Raw genomic sequence first — 25,077 nt, 5'->3', positions numbered from 1 at the left:
ACATCTATGACCTTTACTCTTAGGAGAATAAGTAAGCCGAGGGAGGCTAAGTATACACCCTCACCCTTGTCCAGTCTAGAATGAAAAGCAGGAGCCAGCCAACAGCAGAGAGCCAGGACTGCTCTGGTTTACCTTTTGACACTTTCAAGTTGGTTTTGTCTAAAGTGAAATTCCAGGATCAATGTTAAGGCCTTATTTAAATATATATGAACTCAAATGTTAAAAAAAAAAAAAAAATTCCAGAGGGAATGAGATTTCCTCCTGGAGCAAGAAGAAGCCAGGGATATTTTCAAGGGGTTCTCCTGGGGGAATTGATGGGTGAGATAATCAATCAAAACAGGTAAATTGCCCTTTTTATCATTTTCAATCCCTTTCTGCTTTACCTAGGACCCGTGATCTGTTATTTTCTCCCATTTCTCTTCTCACCATTCCTTAATACATTACTGGCCTAACTAACCAGGCTTGCTCTCAAAATTAGTTTGTTGTGGCTTAGCCAAGTATCTAGAGAAAATCAGGCAACAATTTTACATTCCTACGAGCAAGGTATAAGAGATCTAATTTATCTACATCTTTATCAGCACTTGGTATTGTTTGTCTTTTTTTTATTAATACCCATCCTAGTGATTGTGAAGTAGTATCTCAGTGTGGCTGTAATTGGTATTTCCCTAATGACTAACGATGTTCATCTTTTCCTGTGCTTAGTAGCCACTCATTATCTTACCTTCTTTGGTGAGATCCTGTGTCTTTTTGAGTACAAAGTTAATGCCACTCACCAATGTCTCCCAAACATCCCCTATTTATTCTTGCCTCTCTGCTTTTCCTATCACCTAATATGTCCTGCTATTTTATGATCCCAAATTTACTATTTTAAAAAATCTAGGTCTCCTATACAGATTAATACTGATCCAACTTTTTACACATCCTATTTCCTACAGTATGCTGTGTATAGCAGGATCCCAATATCTGTTAAATATATAGATGGACTTTGCCCCAGTTAAAGCATATGAGTTTCATTCAGTTTCTGAGCAGAACAAACCATCAGCATATTTTTCTTAAGAACTGCTCCTGTGGAAATAGAAAGATGAATAAAAGGAAAATAAAGTATAAAAAACCTTTATTACTGAGTGGATATAGCTCAGTGGTTGAGCACCTGCTTCCAATGTATGAGGTCCTGGGTTCAATTCCTTAAAAAACAAACAAACAAAAAAACCCTACAAAACCTTTATTATCTACTATGATGCATAGAAGCATATCTTCTGCAATTGTAAGATCATTTCAGGCCTAAATGAGACCAGAGGCCTACAATTATTCATCCACTAATTAGTTTAACTATCATTTATTAAACATTTCCAATGTATCAGCCACTGTGTAATTGCTATTGCTAGAGGAAGAAATAAAGATAAATAAGATATGTTCCTTACCCTCTGTTTGTTCATAGCAAGACAGAGCAACAAGTAATCAAATAATTCTAATATAATAAGTGCTATAATAAAGGTAGTCCCAACTTGGAACCATAGAGGGAAATGTTATCATGATGCCACAAAAGAGATGACTTTGATTTGGTTTTTTTTTAAAGAAAGGGGATACTAGACAGAGGAAATGTAAGGGCTTCCTGGTGAGAATTTGGACCAGTTCCAAGTTTTTCCTTTACCTCTCAGAAGGCAGACTGTCAAAAACTGAATTCAGTTTTGGACTCAACAAAATGAACTAAGATATAAAAAAATATCCTGCATGGACCTGGGTTTCTGGAGATAAATGGGGTACTGACAACAGTAGCACTTCTCTCTCCCTTTTCCTCTTCTGGGACCATGTCTAGGCATTGGCCTCTGAGTTTTTAGGCAACTTGAAACGTTTCAGAAATCCAACAAGGGTAGAAGAGCAAGGGGACTAGAAAAGCGGAAATCTTAAAAGGCTGTTTTTAGCATGTTGATCTCTTCAAGCCTAGAAGATACACCTCTGAGAAATGGAGGCTGTGTATTGTAAATAAGGTCAGTTGTTCCCAGATAAAGTCAAAGGTTCTTAGGCCCAAAAGTTCTGCCCATACCAACTGCTCAATTGTTACTTGGTTTTTTGTTTTTTTTTTTTTTAAAGATTTTATTTTTTTATTTATTTAATTCCCCTCCCCTCCCCCGGTTGTCTGTTTTTCTGTGTCTTTTTGCTGCGTCTTGTTTCTTTGTCCGCTTCTGTTGTCGTCAGCGGCCCGGGAAGTGTGGGCGGCGCCATTCCTCGCAGGCTGCTCCCTCCTTCGAGCTGGGCGGCTCTCCTTATGGGTGCACTCCTTGGGCATGGGGCTCTCCTACGCGGGGGACACCCCTGCGTGGCACGACACTCCTTGCGCGCATCAGCACTGCGCATGGGCCAGCTCCACACGGGTCAAGGAGGCCCGGGGCTTGAACCGCGAGCCTCCCATGTGGTAGACGGACGCCCTAACCACTGGGCCAAAGTCCGTTTCCCTGTTACTTGGTTTTAACCCATACTGACTTTTGTTTAAGGCTCTTTTGGAGAGCTTAATCTGGATAACAAAAGTCAATGATGGCCAAGGAAAGAGGGAAAGCATGAATAGTAATATTAGTATTGGGGACTGTTGTTCCGAATAATTTGAAACAGGAAGCTGTTTCTCCTGCCATTAACCCACTGTTATGAAAAGACATTTAGATTTCAGCCAGAATTTGAATCCTGATTCTGATTGGTCAAGTCACTGAACCTTCCTAAATCTTAAATTTCTTTATCATAAAAATAACATGCCTTTAATTCTTTATTGAAAATTAAAGGAAGTAAAATATGTAACAACTCTTGATCATCTGCTTGATGATGGTGATTATAATGCTAATACCAATACTAATAATAATAACTTACATTTATTGAACATTTTCTATGTGTCAGAAGGCATTCCAAAGTGCCTTGCATGATAATAATAATTTGTTGAATCTCTAAGTCTCAGTTTGGATGGGGGGGGGAATTAACTCTGTTCATCACTATATTCATATGAAAGACCAGTAGATTATCATTCTAAGAAATGGTTCACCATCCTGGCTACACAGTAATCATCTGGGGAACTTTTTAAAAAATGTCATTCCTTACATGCTAGACCAATTAAATTAGAATATTAGCTCTTCATTGCAAAGTGAAGGAGACTTAGAAAGAGGTAATTTAATCATATTTTTCCTAACTAATGAATTTCCAACTTTCTGAAAGCACTAACCAACTTTCTGAAAGTATCCCAAGGAGCCCTGATTTGCCCAATTTTTACTTCATTCCTGGGGTTTTCAGGTTTTTCTATATGAGAAAAAAATCCAAGTAGAAGCTTCTTTGAGCATTTTTGTGGCTTTTAAAGAAAGGATATATCTGAGGCATAGTTAAACCAGCACTTGTCTTCTCAGAGTCCTGTCAAGTCTCTTGTTATTTGTTTCTGGGACAAACTCTTGATTTCTTTTAGAGATATATTGTTAGAGATTAATTAAGTCAGTTATTATATATTGACCATATTACTATACATCAGGAACTGTCCTGGGTGGTGAGGATTTAAAGAAGAAAAATTCTTTACCCTAAAGAGTTCAACCTCCAAACTAAGAAACTCCCACAAATAACAAAAATAGGGTGGTGGACTTGGCCCAGTGATTACGGCATCCGTCTACCACATGGGAGGTCCGCGGTTCAAACCCCAGGCCTCCCTGACCTGTGTGCAGCTGGCCCATGTGCAGTGCTGATGCACACAAGGAGTGCCCTGCCATGCAGGGGTGTTCCCGCGTAGAGGAGCCCCACGCGCAAGGAATGCACCCCGTAAGGAGAGCCACCCAGCACAAAAGAAAATTCAGCCTGCCCAGGAATTGCGCTGCACACACGAAGATGATGCAATGAAAAAGGAACACAGATTCCTGTGCCCCTGATGACAACTGTAGCGGACAAAGAAGACGCAGCAAATAGACACAGAGAACAGACATCCAGGGTGGCGGGGGGGAATGGGAATAAATAAATAAATAAATAAATAAATAAATCTTTTAAAAAAAAATATATATATATATAAATACATATATATGGGAACTTTTTATGCTGAAATATGGCTAAAAGATCTTTGAAACAGCCTTTTTGCAGAATGAAAAAGGGAGCTACCATTTATAAGGATTTATTACGTGTCAACGTTTGCTAAAGGCAAAATATATATCAACAAACTAAATAGATATGGCCCCTATCTTCATGCAGTTTACAGTCTGATAGGGGAGGCAGACACAAATAGGCATATTCTAAAATATATTTAATTTTCATTGGGGTAAGTCCCATGAAGAACAATGGTACTGCAAGAGAATAACGGTTAGGGATGAGGGCCAGGCTGGAGAAGGAGAATGACCTTGGACCAAGACCTGAAGGAGAAATCAATCATGACAAAAGCATAGGGAGGAGCTTTTGCTAAAGTCTTAAAGACAGGAGAGAATTTGCTATGTTCTAGGAATTGAAAGGAGTCAGGAACACAGTGAGAGAGCTTGGCATAAAAGATAAGGGTGGATAGGTGGGTAGAGACCAGATCATTCAGGGTTTCTTCTAGGCCCAGGTAAGGAATAGGAAATTTATTTTGAAACATTGGGAAGTTGTGGTTGTAGGCAGGGGAATAAAATGACTAGATTTGTGTTTAACATTACTTTAGTTACTAAACGGGGATTGGGTTGAAGGGAAGACAGGGCAATCTGTTAGGAAGCCTACAGAAAACTTTAGGGGAATAGTGGTTCTATCAAAAGAAATACTGAAGGAAATTAAGAGCAGAGTGTCTGGAGAGAAAGGTGATGACTTACATTTGAGTCTTGATGACTTTGAGGTGCTACCACTAGTCATTTCTAGCATGCCTAGGAGATTTGTAGAGTAGTTGTAAAGAATGAAGAAGCCATCCAATTCCAAGAAATTGTGTGTTGCTAATATTACGGTGAGGAGGGTCAGAGAGGGAATACCAAGACTGGAGAAGAGAGGGGCCAAGATACTTTCTTGCCCATCTTGCCCAGAACTACTTTTACAGGAGTGTCAGATACCTCACAATACTCAAACATCTGGACTAGCCCTTAGAATAGAAGTCTGTCTGGAGCATTGAGATTTCTCCATCCTCAGATTGTAGCACATAGCAAGAAGTTGATTAATGTTTGTTGAATGAATAATATCAATGTGATAATTATCGATTTATCAGGGATAGTTGAAGATATAAACTGGATAGGATCATTGAGGGAAAGAAGGAAGAAGAAAGGAAAAGGAAGCAACCAAGATCAATAAGGTCTGATCTGACAGAAACTGAATGGTGTGACCACAAGAGAAATTAGAGTTAGACTATGGAAGACCCTAACCCTGTCATAATTTAATAAGAATGAGAGAACAGCTATTAAGGAAAAACGTTAAAATTCTGTCCCTTTATGCCTGATGATAATTTTTTTTTATTATTAGAGAAATTGTAGGTTTGCAGAAAAATCATGCCTAAAATACAGAGTCCCATTAGTGTGGTACATTTGTTACAATTCACAAAAGAACATTTTTATAACTGTACAATTAACTATAGCCCATTGTTTACAATAGGGTTCACTGGGTTGTACAGTCCTACGAATGTGGTTACAAGGGAAATTTTAGGTTGTATACATGTTACTAGAATAAAACTGAGGAGAATTTAAAAAAATAGACCACCTTCTGGATAAATAGGATCTCAAGCATTGGATGACATGATTTCAATTAGAGTGGTATTTTTTACATAGGTCTCACTAGGATCAACTGGAGATTTTTAAACAGTAGGATATTGCGTAAAATGGCATTCAGTCATTGGGAAATTGTTTCTTGTACAAAATGGCTAAGTAGGATCTCTATAAAAAACTGTAATTAAAGGGGAGTGAAAATACTTTTGCTTACAGTTTCAGTGGATTTAACTAAAAACATATTTATATGGATGAGCCAGCCCATTCCACAGGCAATATGTATCTAATTTATTTGATTTAGAGTTTTAGCAAACAAACCCAAAGGCACTAGAAAAGACCAGTCATCTCTTTGCTTTTCCATAGGAGAGATCAGTATCACCTAATTGTCAATAGCAGAGTTGGTTCAGATTCTAGCTCAGCTGCTTCTGGCTGTATGGTGTTAGGCAAATTACTCAGCCTTTGTAGACCCCAGTTTTCTCATCCTGGCTATGTACATAATGAAAAAACCTACCTCAAAGGTTGTTGTAAAAATTAAATGAAAAAAAAAAAAGTATTTCTCACAGTAACTTGAAGGCAGCACCTGACGTGTACCATTGCAGAAAGACATACTAGAAACAATATCTAGCACTTATTATATGCTAGTTAATGTACTTAAGTACTTTTAATACATTATCTCATTTAATCCTTTGAGAAAGGTACTATTTCTTATCTCAATTTTATTCACGAACAAGCACATTTAAAGATAGTTATACAAATGCCTAGTAGCACAATCACCTCCAGGTGTACACTTGTAATTTGAGGCAAACATTTGTGTGTATACAAAAGTAAGGATATTTATACACCCATTGTTTCCAGGCCCAAGTTTCCTGGTACTTCTACTTGGTATTGGTGGTGCTGGAATAGCATTAGTAGAACCGACTGAGGGAGAACCCACCCAACCAACATGGGTGTGTTATCGAAAAGCATGATGTATTGCAAAGAGTACAACTCTGTCCCTAACTTGCCTTAGGACCTTGAGTTAGTCATTTAACTAAGTGTTTAGGCCTCACTTTCCTCATATGTCAAAGAACGGGGCTGGCCCAGCTCTACAATCCTCAGAGCTAAACAGACCTCAGGCCTACAACATCGCACAGACAGTTCTAGACAAATATTCGCCCCCATGGCAACAGCCACTCAGCTCTCAACAGCACTGGTATGCTGCTCTACTCCAGCCAGCATTGTTTCCATCACAAATTCCTGGGTGAATAGAGGGTTTGGATGGGGATTTGTCAGTCAGAAATCATAAAGTCCCTAGCTTTAGAAGAAATTCTGGAATAAGTTGTCTGTGGGTGGTATATATGTGCTAAAAGCAAAACAGCATCAGTATTTAATTCACAAAAAAATCACCCTTCTAGGAGGTAGAGGAATCTTGTTAGCTGAGATGAGATTCAAAGGGTCACTTTGCCACCAAGTGCTGAGTCAATGAGTGGAGGAGACTGCAACCCAACTTCATTAGCATCTGAGAGGATGCCAAAAGAACATTGTCAGAAGTTATTTAAATCAATTCGATTTTTCTGAAGGGATTCCAGTATTTATTTCCAACCTACAGCTACATAGAATAATAACACTCTCTTATTATGATGGACAATATCAGAACTCCATCTCAGAAACAAAAGGACTCTGGGGCAAGGTCACAGAGTAAGAGAATATCTCTTTTCAAGGAAAGCAGGAGACATCCTTGAAAAGGCCACCTTAACTCTATTTTTAAGCCATTGCAAAATTGTTTTCCCAAGTCTATGGCTGATAATGGTGATGATGACAATGATGAATTCATTGAGAGGAGGAGCTTCTGCTTTTTCCTCCTCAGTACATATTGCTTCCTGAGATTTGAGCCAGAGGGCAGAAGAGAGCCCTATCCTTTTATAACTTGGATGTAAACAAAGTAGATGCTCAAAAAGTGACTGAGTTTGAAGAATTGTCTTTCTGAAAAGTGCCTGGTTCCAGGAGAAATGTAATGAGTACTTCACTAGGTTCCCACCTGAGGGCAGCAGTGTTAGTTTTGCTGATTCTTTATAGTTGCCAACTGAGAGATCTGCATTGCAAGGACACTGAGGAGAAGAAGAATGGGGGTAGGAAGCTGGGAACCTGGCCGGTGTTAAGTAAAATAAAATGGCTGCCTGCATTAGGCACTAACAGGAGAGACTCCATTCTGAGAAAAGATTTTCCAAAAGACAAAACAATCTGTCGGGGCTTTCCAAGAAATGCAACAATGGAACACACTCTACAGAATTGCAGATTAAGCAACACTTGGTGATAAACCAGTTTTGGTTCAATAAAAATAGCTTATCATAGTGGATAAGCACACCATATTAATGGATGTATATATGCTCACTACTTTGTAAGACCCCATCTAAAATGAAAAATTAACAAAAAATTTCCTTACTTGCTTCCATGTTTGTCCTACATAATCCTCCTTTCCACCCCCTTAGGAGAGCTCTTTTTCTCCTGTGGTTTGGATGTTGCCTGCTTCATGAATCATAAACCACTCAAATAAACTCACACAAATAATATCTTGTCTAATATTTTATTTTAACACTGGAAAGAGTTCCTAGAAGAGGGCTATGTACAGTCAGTTAGAGAGCTGTGTGATGGAGCTGGGGGACTCCAGGAATGAATGGATGGTCTGAGCAACTAAACTGCACATAGAAGACTTTAAAGAGGCCTGCGGGGCCCACGTGTGTGACACTGCGGCCCCGTAGCCTGGCGTGGGATGTGTACTTTTCTCCTTTTCTCAATAAACTCTTCCCAGTCTTGCCTACCCTAAAACAAAACAAAACAAAACACTTCACATAGAAGAGCTATAGCATTTGGGGCAAATCAAAGCTGGCTGTGGGTGTGTTCCTTACAAGATCTGTAGAGTTGTAATTTGCTATTTTTCCTCTTGCCACTAGAGGGTAGACTATGTAAAGAAGATTTGAGCATCCTCATCCTCTCAAACTGGCTATTTAACCCTGGTGGAATTGTAAGTCTTAGGAATAAACCATGACTTGCTAAATGTGTATATCTGACGAAGCCATTTCTTTTCCTACCCACACATTTTCAATGGCTCCCTAAACTCCCTGGAATAAAGTCTGAACTGATGAGAATTTCATACAAGTCTCTTCCTAAATTGTCCTTTGACTTCCTTCTTAAATTTACCCCTTTATTGTCCCTTCCCACCTCAACATACACAATCCTTGGGGAAATAGTGTAATGGAAACAGAATTGGCCTTGGATCCAAGCAGAAACCAGTGAATCATCCCAGGCTCCTCCTTTCCTCTTCCACCACTACCACATCCAACCAATCACTAATTCCTATCTTTCTACCTCTTAAATAAGCTACTACTTTTACTAATATCTCATTAAATGTTTATTGATCAAAGTAATAGTTAATATATCCATGTCGCTATACTACCATCTTCCACCTGGTCTATAATAGGTTCCCAGGTTGTCTTCCTATGTTCCATATAATCCATTGTAATCCATTTTATACGGCAGCAAAAGCAATCTTTCTGAAATGCAAATTTGCTTAAAATTTTTAGTGATTTCCCATTGCTCTTAGCAAAAAGACCTTGTTATGGATTGAATGTGTCCCCCCGAAAGACATGTTCAAGTCCTAATTCCTGGCCCCATAATTGTGAATTTATTTGTATATAGGATATTTGAAGATATTATTAGTTAAAATGAGGCCAAAGAGTATTAAGGAAAGACTTAATCCAGTATGACTGATGTCCTTATAAGGACAGGAAATTTGGACACAGATGGAGAGAGAGGAAGGGCCATGTGATAGAAGCAGAGATTGAGTTGTTCTGTCACAAATCAAGGAACAAGCCATGGAACGCCATGGATTGCAGACCACCACCCCCCCCTAGAAACCAGGGGAGAGGAACTGAACTGATTTCTCCTTTAAGAAAAAGTATGACCCTATAGACATCTTGCTTTTGGATTTCTAGCCTCCAGAACCGTGAGACAATAAATTTCCCTTGGTTTAGCCGATGTTACGGAAGCCACGTGCAAACTAAGATAATAAATCCTTAATATGGACCACAAAGTCTTTTTTTTAAAGATGTATTTATTTTTTTCTCTCCCCTTCCCCCCCGCCCCAGTTGTCTGTTCTCTGTGTCCACTGGCTGCACGCTCTTATTTGTCCGCTTCTGTTGTTGTCAGTGGCACTGGAATCTGTTTCTTCCATTGCGTCATCTTGCCACTTCAGCTCTCCGTGCGTGAGGCGCCATTCCTGGGCAGGCTGTACCTTCTTTTTGCGCCTTACAGGGCGCACTCCTTGAGCGTGGGGCTCCCCTTGCACGTGGGGCCCCCCTACGTGGGGGACACCCCAGCGTGGCACGGCACTTCCCACGCTGTGCTGGTTAGCAAGCTCTCAGTAGGTATCTGTTAAATCAACTCTAGAACTACTGCACTTTTCTTCTTCCGTGTTCTTTATACATATTGTTTCTTATTTTCTGTTTTGGACAGAATGTCATTACTGTTACATCCAAATTTCCTTTCCAAGGGAAACTTTCCCACCATAGGCTCCACTGAAGAGGCATCCTATGTAGCTACCTGTCATGTGCCACAAAGCTCCAAATTTTGTTTTAGTTGACTGGAACAGGATTGGCATCTGATTTAATAGTGGACTATCTGGAACCAGCAAATTACAAATTACAGCAAAAATAGTTGGCACAAAATAAAAGCAGTAGGTCAATCATATTTTTTCTTACTCTCTAAAATTTGAATTGGAAAAAGGAAACTACTAATGATAAGAATAAGAGCTGAAATGAAACATAAAGAAAAGCCATAAGATAAACTCACTGAAGGGTCATGGCAAGCAATAGCTATGAGGAAATAAAAACTGAGGCAGAGAACAGTTATACAAAGTGAAGAAAAAGGAGTCAGTTGGGAGTGGTAAAGAGGCCCTGCCACAAAAGAATAGCTAAGTCATGCTAATGATTGAGCATGAGAGTGAAAATATTTAAAATTCTGTCTTTTGCTCTTCTGGACTGTTAGTTTCTTGGGTTTCTGTCACATACATATGTGTATGTATGTGTGTGTGTGTGTGTATATATATGTATATATACATTTTTTTTTGGTGTGGTACCAGGGGCCATGGGTTGAACCTGGGACCTCATATGTGGGAAGCCTGTGCTCAACCACTGAGCCACATTGGCTTCCCTGAGTTTGTTTTATTGTTTGTTTTGCTTGTTGTTTTGTTTGTTTTTTCAGGAGGCACCAGAAACTGAACCAAGGACTTCCCATGTGGGAGGTGGATGCCCAACCACTTGAGCCACCTCTGTTTCCTGCTTGTTTCATCTACTAATTGCATCTGCTTGTCTTCTTTAGGAGGCACCATGAAGTGAACTCGGAACCTCCCGTGTGGGAGGTGGGCACCCAACTGCTTGAGTCATATCTGCTTCCTATATTTTAAAATATATTTTTATTAGAGAAGTTGTGAATTTACAAAACAATCATGTACATGTGTAGAATTCCCATACAACACCTTTCCACCAACACATTACATTGTTGTGAAATATTTGTTAGAGTATGAGATAATATCATACTATTGCTACTGATAATGGTTATAGCACATATTTGGTATATTTTTTCAATACTCCCCTGTTATTAACACAGTACATCTTTGGCATTGATGAAAGACTACTACAGTATTGCTGCCATCTATAGTCTGTAGGTTACATTAATTCTACCTTTCCCATGCCTCTCCACATTATTACCACTGTAACATATTTTTTTAAAAGAAAACTGCTGACCTAAATTGAATCAGTTGTTCTTTGCAAACCCGAGTGCCTACCTGATAAACCATTTCTTTGTAGGCATCCTTCAAGGCTTAATTTCTGGCTGTCTCATGTAGGTTCTTTCTCCCTCTCCACTTAGAATAGCACTTGTCACATTACCTATGATTACTGGTTTACATGTCTCTCTCTACAATGAGAATGTCAGACTGAACTCTTTGAGGACAGGGTACCTTGTCTGTGTTCGTCTCTAGTGTCTAGCATATACTTGGTATATAAAAGATGTTCAATGATGGTTTTTTGTGTCAATGAATGAGTGAATGAATGAAGAGATTGGCTTACCTAGACTTTGCCTCTACGTGCCACAAATAGGGGGCAAATTTCTCTATGTGATTTAAGTACGTCATATACAATAGAATTTGGAGGGAGCTGGGGAGAAGAAAGATAACAGTTAATGAAATCAGTTAGTAAGTAGCACTTGCTCTATGCCAGATTCTTGCCTATTTTAATTTATTTAATTTTCATGAAAGCCCTCTAAAATAGATACTATTATTTTGCCTATTTTACAGAAAGGGAAACTGAAACACAGAGAAAGCTTTGCCAAAAGTCACCAAGTAAAGGGTAGAGTAGGGATTCAAATCAGGAAGTTTGGCTCCAGAGTCCATGAGCTTAACTATCATGCCATATGGCCTTGAACTAAAGGAGAACGGGGGAAGCAGACTCATCCCAATGGATAGGGCGTCCGCCTACCACATGGGAGGTCCGCGGTTCAAACCCCGGGCCTCCTTGACCCATGTGCAGCTGGCCCATGCGTAGTGTTGATGCGCGCAAGGAGTGCCCTGCCACGCGTAGGGGAGCCCCACATGCAAGGAGTGTGCCCCGTAAGGAGAGTCGCCTAGCACTAAAGAAAGTGCAGCCTGCCCAAGAATAGCGGCACACACACGGAGAGCTGACGCAACAAGATGACACAACAGAGAGAAATACAGATTCCCAGTGCCGCTGATAAGAATAGAAGCGGTCACAAAAGAACACAGTGAATGGACACAGAGAGCAGACAACTGGGGAGGTGGGGGTGGTTGGAAGGGGAGAGAAATAAATAATAAATCTTAAAAAAAAATGGGAACAGAGAATAGTTGTTAATACAAATATTTGAACACTCCTTTGTACACATTATATGAGTGCATGAGGAATACCCTCCCTTTTTGGGAACCTAGCCTGCAATTCTAGCTCTGAATTACCAAATTTCCAAATTCTTCTTACAGACACTGGAAAATGAAGTATAACTGAAGGGTACATACAGACTTATTTTGCAAATTCCAGGTACTCTCAGGGGTGCTAATGCCTGGAAGGTTGAGCAGAATTCTAGGTTAGCGGTTAAAGAAAGGATTGTACTAGTGTATGAAAACTCTTCATCTGGGACAAATCAGTAACTTTCTCAGCTGTTCCAAGAATTGACAGTCTTTCCATAAAGCCAACAATTGATGGTGTGTGTTTGGTGGTGGGAAAGTGGGGGAAGAGGATGGATGTAGTGTGATTCCACTTTGTACTATTGTTTTTAAAGGAGTCTGGGTTTAGAAAGCTCTAGCAGATGCCTGTATTGGTAGCCATAAATAAACACATTTCTTCTGAGTTGCCATGGCAATAGGAAGTCAAACTTTGGGGGATGTTGTGAGTTATAAGGAGCCAACTAAAGGAAAGCTCTGTGAGGGAAGCCCGGGAATGTTTCTGGGTGGATAAGGATATTTACAGTTATTGGTATAGGGTAAACCCAGATGCCTTCTGGCATGATGCACAAGTAGCAAAGACCAAAGCATACACTGTGGCTACTTTGGAGCATCCTATCATGGTTTCTTTCTCCTAATGGCTAGAGAGATCTGAGTGAGTGATCAGGGAGAGGTTTGATTGTAGCAAGGTTTAGCAGTAAAATGTTGTCTTAATGGTGCTGTGTAGGAAGGGTCTTTGGGTTCCTTAGAAAATGAGGGAACAGCAAGAACTACCTGTACCTGAGTGAAATTCACTAGGGATGTGAGGGAGATGTGAGTATAGGCTGAATTCCTGGTGACACAAACATATGGTTTTCACTGACTGCCATCCTCGAGATGATATACACTTTTAGGGGGCAACTAAAATATACAGAGGATTATACTTTCCTCATTGTCACCTTTAGTCCCCTCCCCCACCATCAGGTAGCACTTTAAATGAAGATCTAAGATGCCCCATCTTTCCACCCTGTTTCTGCCCAAGATCCACATCCTCCTACCCAATCCACTTCTCCACATCTCTGATTTTCTCCCTAGAGTAGGAGGCTCCAGGGTACCATAGCTGACTCTGCCAGGCACAGAGGGTTGAGTCATCCTGCAGGCGTCAGAGCTGCTAGCAACAGCTCTGCTGATCTGTATGCAGCTCCAACTCTTTCCAGCTCAGGGTTTTGGAGCCGTCTTGTTCGAAAGCAAAGAACAGAACACAGATGGCTGGTAAGTGGATCGCACGGGGGCCTCCTTCCCCACTGAGCCCTTCCTGCTAATCCTTTTTCAGGAGAAGAAAAAATAAATGGTGAATGGAGCAAAAGAGTATTGACTTCCTGCACTGTTCTTTAAGTCTCGGTGGAAAGTCTCTGAGAACCTCCAGCCATCCATTAAATTTCCCAGGCATATTCCCAAACTCGTCCTTCTTTGTTCTCATCCACTTCTTTTCCTGTCCTTCCTCCCATTTTCCATCGCAGTTCCCTATTCTCTGCAGTATCTTTGTACCTGATGGAGTATTTTGCCTGAATGCCTGTTTGAACCAGACAATTCTAATTCATACATGTCTAAGAAAATAAAATACACTGGAAATTCAAGTGACTGATTTTTGTCAGCTTTGATTCTTGGGAGTCCCCTTGGCTTCCTCTCTTTTACTGAGGTAACATGATGCATTACAAAGAACACAGACTGAGGAGGCAGAAGGAAGTGGGTTCAGTGCCCTATCCTAAAAAAATAAACATTTTTTAAAAATTCTGCTCTGCCAATTATTAGCTGTGTGATCTGAGGCAATTTATCTAACCTCTCTGAGCTCTAGGTCCAATATCTGAAGATGTGTATAATATTATCTACTTTGCCAATTCATTTATAGATTAAATTAGAGGTAAAACAGTATCTGGAACATAATAGGTGCCTAATAAATATATTAATTCTCTCTTGTTCTTCTCCTCTCCTGCTTCTGTGTCAGGTCCCTGATTCTAAAGAACCTGGGGGAAAAGGTTAGTATTCATGCTCATGTGCTGCTGATACAGTTAAGGAAAAAAAGGAAAGTGCAAAGTGTATGTGTTTTGCAAGCCTAGAAGTCCAAGACTTTGTAATACTTGTATGTGAATATGCTGATGTCGCTGTCCCCTATCTTTAGAACTCTTGGTGAAGATTTCTGGTTTTCTTATGCTACTACTGCAGCAGGGTTGATAACAATTTATTTTCCCTGAACATGTACTGAGTTGAGAAATGTCCCCCAATATCCATGTTCACCCTCTATGAATGTGAACTTATTTGGAAATAGGGTCTTTGTAGATGTAATCAAGTTAAGATGAGGTCATCCTGGGTTGAGGTGGACCTAAATCCAGTATGACTGATGTTCTTATAAGAAAAGGGGATTTTGGACACAAAGACACACAGGGAGAATGCCATACAGGCAAGGATTGGAATGATGCATCTACAAGCCAAGGAAGATCAAGGATTTCTGGCAACTATAAGAAGCTAGAAGAGAAGCATGGAACAGATTCTTCCTTGCAATTTCCAGAAGGACTCAACCCTGCCAACACCTTGATTTTAGATTTCTAGCTTCCAGAACTAAAGAGAACCTAGTATATGGATCTTTGTTATGGCAGCCCTAGGAAACAAATACAGAAGAGGCTGGGTTGCTAATTGACTGTGTAACCTTAGGTAAGATAGTATCCCTCTCTGGGTTTCACCAGAACAAAGAATTGCTGCTCCTCTTCACTACAGGAAAGGAGGTGGATTGGTTGAAGTTTGTAAACTCCAGGAGAAAAGTTAAGTACGGGTGATATTATCCTTGGCACTAAGAATACCGGAAGTGTTTGTACAATCAGGTCAGATGCCACTGTTCAATTTATGTGATTACCAAAGACTTGGCTGACACATGGATGAAGTTGGACATGATTCCTTTGTTCCAGATAACAAACATGTGTAATGTTAATTATACTAATGCGTTTTGCTCTAGTTCAAACAAGAAGGAGGCTGATGACAGGCCACAGACATTCTTTCTGGCCAGGTGCTCTCTTGACAACACGTTTTTCCTGTCTCTCTTTGTAACTGGTAATTAGGTTCTCAGCTGAGTTGTCAGGAATCTTGAGGGGTTTCGTAGTGTCACCATCAGACAATTTACAACTCAGGGATTTTCACAGCTGCATGTTCTCTCTCAGGAAACCAAAGTTTCTCAATCTCAAACTCCTCTTATCATCCCAAGTCTGATCTGAGAGGAAACCTAGCTTCCTCTGTGCATGATCCAATTCCAAAGCAGAATGCTGGGGTCCAGTGGTGGTGATGGGGAAAACCTCTGCATTCATGTATGTCCTGAGAAGTAAAGGCTGACTATGATCTAGTAGTGGAGTGGGAGTCATACAACCCAGAAGTGGCATGGGAGTATAGGAATTTAACTTAGCCTTTCAAAGAGAGAGAAAGATATTAGTTTAAAAAGTTGTTTTTCTTCTTGTTTTAAAAAATCCCAAACCCTTTTGGATGAGGGAATTTAGGTAGTCATTGAAAAAAATTAATTCTTCCCAGTCTGGGTCAGGAGCTCCTCATATGGGCTCTCATGTTTACCTCAAGTTTATAAGTACTTGCCAGATTGTACTTATAAAGTTTGCCGTGCCGCTCATCTCTTGTTTTCAATGCTGCCTACCACCTATTCTCTCTCTCTCTTTAGTTTCTTGCAAGGAACAAGTTCCTCCTCTATTGACAAGTGTTATGTGGTTACTGTGAGGTTGACTCTAGTTTATACACCAGTACAAGGAACAGTAAGCCAATCAGTATACACAGGGTAATGTCCCCAGTCTGGCTCAGAAACGGGCATGTGGCTCAATTAGAGCCAATGAGATGCAATAAAATTTTTTCTGGCATTTTTGGGAAATAAATCATTTTACTCTGTTGGATCTGAAATTTGATAATGATAATAATAACAATAATAATGAAATAGTTAACATTTATTGTGCACTTATTCAAAACCAGGGGAGTTCTAAGCACTGAACTTATTTTATTTACTCCTCACGATAACCATATTGGGTAGGTATGATTATTCTTCCTTTTTACAAATGAAGGAACTGAGGCATGGAGAGCTTTTTCTTTTTCTTGTACTTCTCACTTTATTATTTATTTACTTACTTTTAAAGAAGCTTTAGATTACATAAGTGTTATATCAAAAATGTAGGGGATTCCCTTATAACCCACCCCCTCCCACACTTTTCCCCATTAACATCTTTCATTAGTGTGGTACATGTGTCACAATTGATGAACACATATTAAAGCACTGCTACTAACCATGGACTATATTTTATACTATAGTTTACACTTTGCCCCGCACAATTTTATAGGTTTTGACAAAATGTATAATGGCCTGTATCTGTCATTGCAATGTCATGCAGGACAATTCCAATGTTCCCCAAATGCCCCCACATTACACCTATTCTTCCCTCTCCCTCCATTCAGAATCTCTGGTGGCCACTGCCTTTATATCAATGACACAAGTTCTTCCACTGCTAGAGTAATAATAAGGCTACTTTTGTCCCTTCTTGCATTTGTCCCTCAGTCTTGAGGATTTGGGAATGGTGATGCCCAGTCTGTTTCTGATTGAGAGGGGACTTAGATCCCATGGAAGAGATGGATGGAACTGTCTTGCTTGCAGTTGTAGATACTCTATTTTTTTGTTTTTTGTTTTGGAATGGGCGTTGTTGTCCATCATCATCCTTTTGTTAGTTGTCCTGGCTGATTCCAATGAACTGGAGAGTAAGTGTTGCAACTTTGCTGAGATTCAGGGCTCAACAGGCATATGAAGAGACTGCAGAAAGTTTTAATTAACTTGTCAAAGGTCACACAGCCAGAATGTGGTGAGGCCAGGTGTCAAACCTAGCTTCCACTGAAAACCCCTATATTATATTGTCTTAAGAGGATGTAGGGACTGGAATTGCTGCTGCATTTTTCCCCCCATTCTTAAATATTTTATTTTGAAATCATTTTAAACTTACAGGATGGTTGCAAAAATAATATAAAACCCATATACTGACCTCTAACACATTCCCCACCCAGATAACTGGATCCCCCAGCTTTTTTTTTTTAATTTATTTTTTAAATTTCTCTCCCCTCCCCCCCACTCCATTATCTGCTCTCTGTGTCCATTCGCTGTGTGTTCTGTCTGCTTGCACCCTTGGTGGCATCAGGAAACTGCGTCTCTTTTTTGTTGCGTCCTCTTGCTGTGTCAGCTCTCCCTGTGTGGGGTGCCACTCCTGGTGGCTCTCCTTGCAGGGCACACTCCTTGCACGTAGGGCACCCCCATGCGGGGGCGCCCCTATGTGGCACAGCACTCCTCGCATGCGGCAGCTCTGTGTGTGGGCCAGCTCACCACACGGGTCAGGAGGCCCTGGGTATTGAACCCTGGACCCTCCCATATGGTAGGCGGACACTCTATCAGTTGAGCCACATCCGCTTCCCCCAACTCTCCCTCCCTCCCTCCCTACCTTTCTTCCCTCCCTCTCTCCCTCTCTCTCTCCTTCCTCCCTCCCATCCATCCATCTCTATTTTCTAAACATTTCAGAGTAGGTTGTATATATCAACGCTCCTTGAAAACTTACTACTCCCATATATACTTCTTAAGAACAAGGTTATTCACTTATGTAACCACCAAGTATAGTCAACAAGTTCAAGAAATTTAATATTGATATAAAGCTTACAGTCTATATTTCAATTTTTTCAAGTGTCTCAATAATGTTCTTTTGGGCCTTTTCTCCTTCATTATTAGACCAGTCCAGGATCATGTGCTGCATTTAATTTTCTTTTTTTTTTTTTAAGATTTATTTATTTATTTAATTCCCGCCCCCTCCCCTGGTTGTCTGTTCTTTGTGTCTATTTGCTGCGTCTTGTTTCTTTGTCCGCTTCTGTTGTCATCAGCCGCTCGGGAAGTGTGGGCGGCGCCATTCCTGGGCAGGCTGCACTTTCTTTCGCGCTGGACGGCTCTCCTTACGGGGTGCACTCCTTGCGCGTGGGGCTCCCCTACGCGGGGGACACCCCTGCATGGCAGGGCACTCCTTGCGCGCATCAGCACTGCGCATGGGCCAGCTCCACACGGGTCAAGGAGGCCTGGGGTTTGAACCGCAGACCTCCCATGTGGTAGACGGACGCCCTAACCACTGGGCCAAGTCCGTTTCCCTGCATTTAACTTTCATTGTCTTCTTAGTCACTTTTTAAAAAAAATTGTGAAAACATATATACAACATGAACTTTCCCATCTAACCCACTCCCAAGCATATCATTCAGTGGGATTATTCACATTCACTATGTTGCACTATTCTCACCACCATCTGCTAACAGAGCTCTCATTACCCCAAACAGTAACTCTATACCAAGTATGCATTAACTTCCCACTCCCCTACCCCCTTAACCATAACCCTGGTAACTTGTACTCTACTTTCTGTCCCTATAAATTTGCAATATTCTATAAATTTCATATAAGTGAAATCATACAATATCTGTCTCTTTGTACCTGACTTATTTCAATCAACATGATGCCTTCAAGTTTCATTCATGTAGTGGCACATATCAGGACTTCATTTTTTTTAATTTTTAATTTTTAAAAATATATTTTTATTAGAATAGTTGAGAACTTAAAAAACAATCACTCATATGTGTGGAATTCCCACACAATACCTCTCCATCAACACACTACATTGCTGTGGAACATTTGTTCCAAATTATGAGATAATATCATCAGACAAGTACCACTATGGTCTATAGCATACAATTGGTACATTTTTCCATACCCCCTATTACTCCCCACTCCCCCACCCCATCATTTTTGTAAATTGTATTTTTTTGAAGATATATACATCTCGAAAAATTTTACATTAACTAACATAAGAGGTTCCCATATAACCCCCACCTCCCCATCCCACTCCTCCCACACCAACAACCTTCCCCATCATTGTGGCACATTCATTGCACTTGGTGAACACATTTTGGAGCACTGCTGCACCACATGGATAATAGTTTACCCTATAGTTCACGCTCTCCCCCAGTACATTCAGTGGGTTATGGCAGGATATATAAAGTCCAGCATCTGACCCTGCAATATCATTTAGGACAACTTAAAGTCCCAGAAATGCCCCAACACATCTCTTCTTCCCTCTCCCTTCCCTCAGCAACTACTGTGGCCATTTTCTCCACTTCAATGCTACAATTTTCTATTACTAGTCAATCTTCTATTACAAGTCACAATAGTTTTATAGTAGAATATCAGTAAGTCCATTCTAATCCATGTTTAATTCCTCCGTTCTGTGGACCCTGGGATGGTGACAGGACTTCATTTTTTTTTAAGGCTGAATAATATTCTATTGTATGGCTATACCACAATTTGCTGATCTATTCATCTGCTGACGAACATCTGGGTTGCTTCCATCTTTTTGCTATTGTGATTAAAGCTGCTAGAACATTGGTGTACAAATATCTGTTCCAGATCTTTTCAATTCTTTTGGGTATATACCTAGAAGTGGAATTGCCGGGTCATATGGTAGTTCTATGTTTAGCTTTTTTAGAAATCACCAAACTGTTTTTCACAAGCAGCTGCCCATTTTACATTCCTACCAACAATGTACTCTGCCTCCTTGTCAACACTTGTTTTTTTCTTTTGTTTTTTTTTAATAAACATTGTAATGAGTGTGAAGTGGTATCTCAATATGGTTTTGATTTGTATTTCTTTAATGGCTAATGATGTTGAGCATATTTTCTTATGTTTATCGACCATTTGTATATATTCTTTGGAGAAATGTCTGTACAAGTCTCTTGCCCATTTTGTAACTGGACTGTTTGTCTTTTGGTTGTTGAGGTGTAGTTCTTTATTTATTCTGGATATTAACCCTTATCAGATGTAGGTTTCCAAATATCTTCTCTCATTCTGTAGGCAGACCTCACTTTCTCAATAATGTCCTTAAATGAACAAGTTTTACATTTTGTTAAAGTTCAATTTACCTATTTTTTTCTTTCATTGCTTGTGTTACTGCTGTCTCTTGCCGTGAAGTCCCACATGAAAGCAACACAATGGAAGACAAGTCCTGGAGATAAACCAGATCATTTAAGCCTTGGAATTAGCTTTGTCAGAAGCCAGCCCTAACCCTGGACTTTCCAACTTGTGTGAACCAAAAAGTTCCCAGTTTTCTTATGCTACTTTGGGTCTGGTTCTCTGTCACTTGCAATGAAAGAATTCTAAATAATATAGAACTGTTTATTCTTGGCCTTTCCCATTAGGGTGTGTTATCCTCAAGAATAGGAATGGTATTTTATTCATCTTTACATCTACAGAGCCTAGCATAAAGCACATAATTGATATTCAATATATGTTTGCTATCAATTAAACATTCAACAAATATTTACTGTGGGTCTGCTATGTGCCAGAAACTGGGTTAGGTATGAGGATGGAAAAAAGAATGAGGGAAGTGGACTTGGCCCAATGGATAGGGTATCAGCCTACCACATGGGAGGTCTGCAGTTCAAACCCCGGGCCTCCTTGACCGGTGTGGAGCTGGCCCACGCACAGTGCTGATGTGCGCAAGGAGTGCCGTGCCACGCAGGGGTATCCCCCGCGTAGGGGAGCCCCACGCGCAAGGAGTGTGCCCCGTGAGGAGAGCCGCCCAGTGGGAAAGAATGTGCAGCCTGCCCAAGAATGGTGCTGCACACACGGAGAGCTGATGCAACAAGATGATGCAACAAAAAGAAACACAGATTTCTGGTGCCGCTGATAAGGATAGAAGCAGTCACAGAAGAACACACAGCGAATGGACAGAGAGCAGACAACTGGAGGGGGGGAGGGGAGAGAAATAAATAAAAAATAAATCTTTAAAAAAAAAGAATGAGTGAAAGAAGGATGTTTGCTGTAATATATGAACAAACAGCTACTGCAAAGGATATTAGTGTGACAGAGAACTCTAGGAAAAGGTGTATATGCATTAGAATTCCCTGGATGTTGCTGTCACCCTGGCAGTATATAACTGACTGATGGGCATTTTCTGGGGTGCTGCACATGTCAGATGTTTTTGGGATTGTCTAAGGTTCCAAGAATGTCTGGAAGGCACACGCTTCCTAAACTGATATACATACCAGAGTTATACTCAGTCCTGTCATACGAAACAAGCATTTTCTGCTGTTCTTCTGTGTTGCTTGCGTCTCAAAAGTATATCCTGTAAAAGGAGTATGCCCTGCCCACCTCTCAAGTTTATGGTGTAAATCAAAAGAGGTCACAGATGTGAAAGTTCTTTTGTATTCAGGTGGTGGTTGCTTTCTTTTATTTGACTGCAGCAAGTTCCAACGTATTCTACTCTAACCAGCATCCCCACCAAACTATATCATTTGGCTTCACCAGCAGTTCCATTCTACATATAGTAGACATCTGTTCTTTTTATCTGTCCAGAGTTTCTGCCTCACCTTTTGGTAAAAAGCATCTTACATTCCTTAGGGGAATTTCCTCTCCACCATTCTATGTAGTTCTAATTGGGGGGGGGGGGGGGCGGGGAGGGTTGTTACTCTGAGTCTCTTGCTACAGTGTGGGTTCACAATCCTAGCTAGAGCAATCAAAATATCTCACCCTTTTGGGTAAGTGACTGGCCCAGAGAAGGGCATGACACAGGACCTAAGCTGGGCATCTCAGAGCTTTTCTTTTGGACTTCATATGCTGATCAGCAAGAGTAAGATTTCCTTTGCCTTGGGTTCACTAAACTTTTAGGGATGATTAAATCTGAACCTACTGGAGCCATTCTAACCCACCTCCTTGGGTCCAGCATCTCTGCTGCATGAAATAAACTACTAAGATACAAGTTTTCCTCAGTATGATCTATGTGAAGTTTTCTTAAACCTCTCATAGAAACATGCCTATGGTTCATTAACCCCACAATGTCCCAAATGACTTGAAATTCTATTATCTACAATATTCTAACATTTTTATGCTGAGATTTATGAAGAGCAGAAATAAAGGATGAGTTTCTTGATAACCATTTATATGGTACTATTTGGTAAATAGACTAGACCTCTGTCCCCTGCTCAGGAGTTATGGGACAGCAGGTGGGGAAAAGCAGGTTATATAGTAGAAGACACAGCAAGCAAGCTTAAATGGTTGTATAAAACCTGAACTTGGGGACAGAGTGCCAGTCTGTCTTCTGACAAAGCTAGTGGTTACAATATATCACTAAAGAAAGTATTTGATTAAAATTAATTAATATTAGAAATCTCCTTGATTTATTTCCTGTCTGTTGACAGTATCATTGGTAGCATTCATTGTTGGGGTGTATTAAATTAGGTGGCAGTAGTGGAATGCATCTCAGCCCCCAAGATATGCCTGCTGTATCCCCCCCTAAAACAGACACATATGAACTTTGTAACAAAATCCAATATAGAGAAAAATAGCCAAGATATTGGGTGCTGGGTATAGTGTATGGAGAGACAGAGAAAGAGAAGACAGAAAGAGAAGACACCCAAGAAAATTATTTTAGTACTGAAGGCACTGGACTTTTCAGTTACATGGTCCAGTAAATTTCCTTTTTTCTTTCTTGAGCTGATTTGAACTGTCACTTTCAATCAAAAGAATTCTCATTGGTATAGTATTTCTACCTAGTAAAAAGAAGGTTAAGGAGAAAGCCCAAAAAATAGTCCTAGGCCAGTAAAATATCAATTATTTTATGTTTTGCTTGCTAGCTATTTAAAATTCATATCCTGTGTGGCACAAATCATGCAGGAATTTGTGCAGTTTTTTTTTTTTTTTTTTTTTTAATCCCGGCAGATGCCAGCCCAAGAGAAGGGCATGACCAAGTGGCCCTGAAGATACATTCCAAAAACCTCAGTCCACAAACATGCTGCTCAACCCTTTCCACATTCATCCATGTCTCAGACAATCATGATGCACTGATCATGGGGTGTCTGCCAGAGGACAGTGTCAGAGCCGTAGGGTGAATAATTACTTCCTTACATACACATAATAATAGCTATTACTTTGAGATATTTTCCATGGGGTAGGCACAGTGCTAGGCACTTTCTTTACATTTTATCTCATTTAATTCTCACACAATCCCCTGAAGGAGTTAATGTTAACTCAATTTTACAGACAGGGAAAGGGAAAGGAAAGTTCAGTATATTAAGAAACTGACATAAAGTAATGCTAGTCACTGACACTAGTAAGTGTGGATGTGGGATTCCAAACTCAATGTTTTTAACTACTGCTTTACTACCCTCCCATCCACTGCTTGATTTCTTCCCGGGCTTGATTTCTTTTAGACTCTGGTGCGGCTTTAACTTATTCATGGCTTGCTACAGATGCTTATCTGATAGATACCTGACACTCAAGAGTTTCTAGGTCAAGACTTTCTTCGGACTCAATTGTATTCTACCATCTGTAACCTGACCCAGCATTTATCCATTCTTATGTGTTAAAATGGAAGAATCTGCTGCCTCCTAAATGCATGGCATTTAAAAGATGCTCATAAAAAGGATCCAATTATATGGGAATGCAGAGTTCAAGAAACAACTCTGTATATAATCAGTTTTATTTTCCAACCTGTAAATTCATGCTCATATCAGGGAGCCAGTTGCAGACATATCTGAAAGCTCTACGACAGCTAGACTGCAACCTGCCTCTGTTGATTGGTCCTGGGACCTAAAGATAAAAATCTGTGGAGAAATGGATGTGCTGATAACAGTCCAGAGTTAAATGGACTTGCAGTAACTTTATTTATTTATTTATTTGATAATTACCAGTTCCATGGAGTGCCTCATCCTCGTTTCCAAGTTGGGAATTCTAAGACACAACCTTCTCACCAACTACCCTTTACACACTCAGCTTTATTAGTTTTTGCTTTTTACTGTAAGGAAACAGAGATTTCCATAAACAATCACAATGAGATTGCAAAAAGTCTGCATATTAGCTAATGCTGGGTGGAGATATTATCATGACAAATGAATTTCCCCCCAAATTTTAGTAGGAGTCTTGTAGAGTAGTCAGTTTTCTCTTTCTGTCTCTATATGTGGACCACATGTGGCTGTGAGTGTGCAACACATATACAAACATCAAAAAATTAAGTTATCTGCATCATTCTTGTAACTACAGAGTTTTAAACTATAAGAGACTCTAGAGATCATTTTAGTCTCTTGTAGTTTGATAGGAAACTGAGGCCCAGAAAGGTGAAAGTAAAGGCTGGTTCAGTGTGTCATGTGATCACAGGTTGTTTTGCATTGTTATTTAAATGTTTTGTGCATGCAGATTTTATCTCTTTAATAGGAATTTCAGTTGGGTGGGGAAGAAGTTGTAGGAAAGAGGACTGGAAGGCACTGAAAAAACAGAGGCTTATAATTCATATTGAAACTATACTTTAAGATTTGCTGTCCACTTACTAGCTGTGTGATAGTGCATGAAGTTACTTAACTTCT

The 25,077-nt window shown here is 40.1% G+C and overlaps 1 long non-coding RNA gene across 1 annotated transcript in view; it reads right to left on the bottom strand.

Annotated features, from left to right (window-relative positions):
• LOC131274838 (uncharacterized) overlaps positions 1-25,077 on the bottom strand; it is a 36,167-nt gene that overhangs the window by 5,152 nt on the left and 5,938 nt on the right. The window lies entirely within an intron of this gene.

Source organism: Dasypus novemcinctus, chromosome 21, assembly GCF_030445035.2.
Source record: "Dasypus novemcinctus isolate mDasNov1 chromosome 21, mDasNov1.1.hap2, whole genome shotgun sequence".
In the NCBI taxonomy this organism is placed as follows: Eukaryota; Metazoa; Chordata; class Mammalia; order Cingulata; family Dasypodidae; genus Dasypus; species Dasypus novemcinctus.
This window is presented reverse-complemented; position numbering and strand designations above follow the sequence as displayed.